This window comes from Lactuca virosa, chromosome 5, assembly GCF_052849685.1.
Source record: "Lactuca virosa cultivar CGN04683 chromosome 5, Lactuca_virosa_CGN04683_v6, whole genome shotgun sequence".
NCBI classification, from domain to species: Eukaryota; Viridiplantae; Streptophyta; class Magnoliopsida; order Asterales; family Asteraceae; genus Lactuca; species Lactuca virosa.
The window spans coordinates 171,768,475-171,775,226 of record NC_136430.1 but is presented as its reverse complement, the minus strand read 5'-3'; positions in this window follow the sequence as shown (position 1 = coordinate 171,775,226).

Genomic DNA, 6,752 nt, shown 5'->3' with positions numbered 1-6,752 from the left:
TGTCTAAGCCCGTAACTATATTTGGTATGTACTTGACCCGGTTATGCATGGTTCTTTTGGGTTGCCTTCACTAAAGCAACTTGACAAGGTAATTTGAGGAAAGAGAGAGGATATTATGGTTTATTAATATATTATAAGAATAATATATTAAAGGAGAAATCATATTTATTTAATTAGTATTAGTCATAAATTAATTAGGAATTAATTTGGTGACTAAAAGAGATTAATTAAATAAAGGGGTACAAACTGTCAAATGTGTGATAGTTGAGTTTTGGGTTGGGAAACCTAATGGACTAAGGGGGAACGAAATTATGATGAGGGATCATCATATTTTCGTCCAAGGGCCTTATTACAGAAGGTTCCTTGGGTTACTTGGTGGCTAAGGTATCCATTAGGGTTTAGACTGAAACCCTAGCACCCTACAGTATAAATAAGACCCCAAGGCTCCAATTTTCGGCCACTTGCTTCCAAGAAAAACCCTAGGGCCGAAAATTAGCATCATCCCTCCTCTCTCAAAGTTTCCTTCTTGCTTGAGGTGTTTGTGATCCATTAGAGGAGTTACAATTGTGACTCTAAGCTCAAGAGAAGAAGAAAAGAAGATATAAGCCAATCTTTGAAGAGGTAAACATCTAGATCTGATGTATTAAGTTAATTTTTGAATTATGTATGCTAGATTAGGGTTTGCAAGTCTTGGATTCAAAGCATGTACAATAGAGAAACCTAGATCCAAGCATTAGGGTTTGTATGAACACATAGGATTGTTCTTATGCTTAAAACCCATCATCTTCTTCCACCTTCATCTCAGGGAATAAGTCAAGGTGAGTTCATACCCCCACATTTTCATGTTTTCTTCAAGTTTTATGGGGAGAATACAAGTTAAAATACCAAAAACTTAACTAAACTCAAACATCAGCTTTCAACAGGAAAGTTTAGTTCCATTCACGGACTGTTTTGACCATCTAAAACTTAATATCTTTCAAAACTGTTTAATATGAAAATAGATCAGGTTCATACCTTTAAAATGACTACTTGCATATCTCCATATGATTTTCCTACAATTTATGGTGATTTTTACAAAACTGCCTATCATTTCAGAAACGAGTTCGGACCAGTCTGTGAATATGAACATTTTCACACAAGTTAGAGACTTCTAAAAATCATAATAAAAATTATGAATAAACTAGACACATTTTCTAAACTCTCAGAGTTTACATATTTAGTTTTCGACTTTGTATGATTTTTCTATGATGTTTTTAAAATAGTGCAGAAAGGTTAAAAACTAGTTACATAGCTTACAATATTAACAACACTTTGTAGTATGTTGAGCAAAGTGCATGTGGCATCCCCTAATTTCTCGGCCAGAAAAGACCGATTTAATTTATGCTTTTTAAAATAATATCAGAGAAATCTTTTTAAAAGATGTTGCGGAATTGGTCCCCAATACAAAATATGATAAAAGTTTGTCAAAACCTTTCTTTAAGAAATATATAATTTCATTTCATATCAAAACCTCGGGATGTCATGTTCCGATATAGATCAAAAGCATAAACAAGACATTATAAGCCTTTCAACAGTTATTTACAACTACTGGCCTATAATCCAAAAATCTCTCATCGTCCTCCGACTATGCTCGGGGTCCACTACCTGTAACATAAAAATCTGAGTGGGTCAGGCTTGGGAGCCTAGTGAGCATATAGGGTTTTCAACCCACAGTAATAATAAACTTATTAAGTTCATCAATCAACAATAACCCTGATTACCCGTTCCCGTTATCCTCACTTTACGTCCCTAAACACTTATCACAAGGGACCTAGCCTAAAGAATATCATCGGTATGGACACTACTGCTAAGGGGTTTCCTCAGCCATACATGTCCTAAAGGCAACCATGAGGGGGATGGAGTACAGCGAATGAACACCCAAGTTCATTAACATCTACAGGTTGCGGGCCTGCTAGCGTTCCACTGGACTGTCTACAAGTCCGTGGTCGTCATCCAAACTTCGCTAGATGACTGGATCACAATCACATCGAGGCCTCTCATCACTTTATTTCATCACACACCAACTATCTACCCATGTTTTACCCAACATATTTGTAGATAAAAATACATATACAATTTAAAACTTGTATAAAACATCAATTCAACAGTCACCTCAATTAAACAATTAATATAATTACACGTAGCACGTATTTTATAGAAAATACTTCATATCTAGGTGTAAGATGAAGGTGACTATACACTCACATGATTTGATGAAAATCGGGCAACAATTTGTTTCCTAAAACGTTCGTTTCTAATAAAACCGGAAGTTTTATTCAGAAACCGGGCTCTACAAGGGTCGGGCTTCGAAACCGAAAAGATAAATTTTTCGGGCTTCTCGGGCACTTCGTGGCGTATTCCGGGGGTTATAATCGATACCGGGGCTTTGGGGGATGTTAAAATGAAGGAAATATGAAGAAAGGGGTTAAAAGTGACAATTTTCCAAATGTATCCGAGAAGGCTCGCAAGCCTTCTATTTATAGGAGGTCCGAAGTCGGCTAAGGAAGAGAGGAGTCAGCAGCGAGGACACGCGACAGCAGCTGGGCGAGGGTGCGCAGGTGGCTCGCACGTAGGCTGCGCATGCGAGGGGCTCGGTGTCGCCTCCTGATTGGACCGCGGTCTAGTCCGAGGCTTCGGACGTGGCACCTCCTGCGAGACTCGGATGCATCATAGAAGACACGCGTCAGACTCGTAGTGGACCACTTCGGATGGCTCTCTGGTTCGGATGACTTAGCAGAATTTCGGACACGTGGCACTATTCAAGCGTGGGTGATGTGGCCGAAGTCCGCGTATGCGAAATTTCCCGGTTTTGACAATATTTCTCGATTTTCGCGCCAAAACTTTTAAAATCCATAAGTTTCGCATACGAGCTCCGTTTTTGACGTTCTTTATATGCACGCGTAGGTAAAATTATGCTCTACAACGTTTGTTTAGACTTCGTCGGCTAATTTTGAATTTAATTTTTATATTATTATTTTAGCAGACCGGGACAGGAAATCCGTTAAAAATTCATAACTTCTTCATCCGACGTCCGTTTTCGTCTGTCTTTTTATCGTTGTGCTACTATTGATGAGACCTTCGATTCTCGTTTAGGTCGTGTCGGCTAAGAATCACTCGATCTAAAATTCGAGTTTTTAGCTGTTTACTGCTAAGCTGAAACTTCGAAAAATCATAACTTCCTCATACGAAGTAAGATTTGGGCGTTCTTTTTATGCCTACTCTCGGTTTAACGAACACTACGACTTTCGTTTAGATCAATAAGGCTAAAAAGTAGTTTATCAAAAACTCACTTTTTACGACATTCGGCACCGTGCCGGTTTTGTCGCGAAACTTCGACAGGTCATAACTTCTTCGTTATAACTCGGATTTCGGTATTCTTTATATATCAGTAATCCTTGTCACGCCCACTACAAGTTTCTTAATAGGTATCGTCTTTATCTAATATTTATTTTTGACGCTCATATTTATTCTTAATTAATTAAACCCTAATAATTAAGCATAAAACACACAATTCACATAATATTCACATAATCCCTTTTCATTTCTTCAAAATGAGTTACAAAGGTTAACCTAGACTATAATGTCAATATTAATCCCTAGCCTAGAAACACGGGCATTACAATTCTCTCCCCCTTAGGATGATTCCGTCCCCGGAATCACACATCAGCAAACAAATGCAGGTAGCGACTCATCATGTCACTCTCCGTTTCCCAGGTGAGATTTGGCCCATTCGTATGTTTCCAACGCACAAGCACTAAATTGACCATCTTGCGTCGCAACTTCTTAGTCTTACGGTGAACGATTGCCTCAGGTTCTTCAATCAACCTCTTGTTTTCATCCAACCTTAATTCAGAAATGGGAATTATGTCGGGCACATCTCCCGTGAACTTTCTCAAATAACACACATGAAAGGTGTTATGAATACCCTCCAGTTCTTCCGGTAATTCTAGCTTGTAAGCTTGATTCCCGATCCTCTGAAGAACTTTAAATGGTCCAATAAACCTTGGACTCAACTTTCTCCTTTTACCAAATCTTATAAGTCCCTTCCACGGCGAGACTTTAAGTAAAACCGAATCTCCAACTTCGAAGGATATCGGTTGTCTTTTCTTGTCAGCATAACTCTTTTGTCGATCTTGAGCTGCTAACATCCTTTCCCTAATCACTTTCAACTTTTCAGCAGTCTGATGGACTATTTCAGGTCCCATAAACTGCTTTTCCCCAGCTTCTAGCCAACATGATGGCGTTCGACACTTTTCTCCATACAAAGCATGATAAGTTGCCATCTTGATGCTTGAGTGGAAACTATTATTATAGGAAAATTCTACTAGAGGTAAGTGTTCATCCCAGTTACCTTGGAATTGTAGGGTACATGCTCTCAGCATATCCTCCAATGTTTGAATTGTTCGTTCGCTTTGACCATCAGTTTGCGGATGGTAAGCTGTACTCAAACACAACTTGGTACCCAATTCCTCTTGTAGACTTCTCCAAAACCTTGAGGTAAAACGGCTGTCACGATCGGATACAATCGTTAACGGAACACCGTGAAGCCTCACAATTTCCTTCACATAAGAATTCGCAAGTTTATCCATAGACCATTTCTCCTTAGCGGCTATGAAATGCGCACTCTTAGTGAAGCGATCAACGACCACCGAAATCATGTCGTGACCGTTCCTTGTTCTGGGCAGTTTAGTCATAAAATCCATGGTAATATCTTCCCAGTTACCCATGGGTACAGGTAAAGGTTCTAAACTCCCATACGGTTTCTGATGTTGTGCCTTAACCCTAGAACAAGTTACACACTCGACCACATACTTAGCAACATCGAGCTTCATCGTCGGCCACCAGTAATAGGGTTTTAGATCCCTATACATTTTCGTACTGCCGGGATGAATCGAGTACATGGTTTTGTGAGCTTCTTCCATTAGAAGATCTCTTACTCCTCCCGTCTTAGGTACCCAAATCCTATCTTTGAATACCTTCAGTCCTTGACCGTTTGTATCAAACACCAACGTTTTGCCCAAACGTTCCTCCTTTCGGTCATTTTTCTCTAAAGCTTCCTCTTGAGCTTTCTTTATACTTTCCACAATTGTAGAGAGAACTTCAATTCTCAATGCTCTTGGCCTTTTCTTTTCAAGGTTCACCTTCCGACTGAGAGCATCGGCAACAACATTTGCTTTACCAGGGTGGTAAAGTATCTCACAGTCGTAGTCCTTGAGTAATTCTAGCCAGCGCCATTGCCTCATGTTCAATTCCTTCTGATTAAAGAGATATTGAAGACTCTTATGATCAGTGAAAAGTTTGCATTTAGTACCATAAAGATAGTGCCTCCATATCTTTAAGGCGAATACTACCGTTGCCAACTCTAGATCATGAGTGGGGTAGTTCTTTTCATGCTCTTTTAGTTGGATCGATGCATACGCTATCACTTTATCCCTTTGGGTCAGAACGCATCCTAACCCAACTCCAGAGGCATCACTATAGACTGCGAAGTCATCAACTCCTTCAGGTAACGAAAGAATCGGTGCTTCACACAATCTATTCTTTAACTTTTCAAAGGCTTCCTTATGCTTCTCATTCCAAGCATAAGTAGCTCCTTTGTGGGTCAAAGCTGTTAATGGAGTAGCAATCGAAGAAAAACCTTGGATAAATCAGCGATAATATCCGGCTAATCCTAAAAAGCTTCGAATCTCCGTAGGAATTTTTGGTTGTTCCCACTTCATCACAACTTCAATCTTTGCTGGGTCAACCATTATTCCTTCTTGGTTAACCACATGACCTAAAAATTGGACTTCTTGAATCCAAAATTCACATTTGGAGAACTTTGCATACAGCTTCTCCTTTTTCAGAACTTCTAGCACTTCACGCAAATGCTTTTCATGCTCCTGCTTGCTTTTCGAATAAATCAAGATATCGTCTATGAATACTATCACGGATTTATCAAGGTATGGTTTACAAACCCTGTTAATCAAATCCATGAAAGCTGCTGGGGCATTGGTTAGTCCGAACGACATAACCAAAAATTCATAGTGTCCATATCTTGTTCTGAACGCAGTCTTCTCGATATCCTGCTCTCTCACCTTTAGTTGATGGCATCCTGACCTAAGATCGATCTTCGAGAAATAGCTCGAACCTTGCAACTGGTCGAACAGGTCATCGATCCTCGGAAACGGGTACTTGTTCTTTATCGTCGCTTTATTCAGCTCTCTGTAATCAATGCACATTCTCATGCTCCCGTCTTTCTTCTTTACAAATAACACAGGAGCTCCCCAGGGTGATGAACTAGGTCGAATGAAACCTTTGTCCAATAACTCCTGAAGTTGTGTCATAAGTTCTTCCATCTCTGTTGGTGCTAATCGATACGGTGCTTTTACTATCGGCGTCGTTCCTGCTAACAAGTCGATACAGAATTCTACTTGTCGATCAGGGGGCAATCCGGGAAGATCTTCGGGAAAGACTTCCGGATAATCACACACCACCGGAATATTCTGCAGCTCCTTCTTTTCCTTCTTAGCATCGATCACGAACGCTAGATATGATGTACACCCCTTGGCCAAACACTTTCTGGCTTTCATTAGGGAAATGATTCCAGAGTTTACTCTGTGTTTGTCTCCATACACCATAAACGACTCTTTCCCTGGCGGGTTTACTTTTACTATCTTCTTTCTATACAATATTTCGGCGTCATTGGCGCTAAGCCAATCCATTCCTAAAAC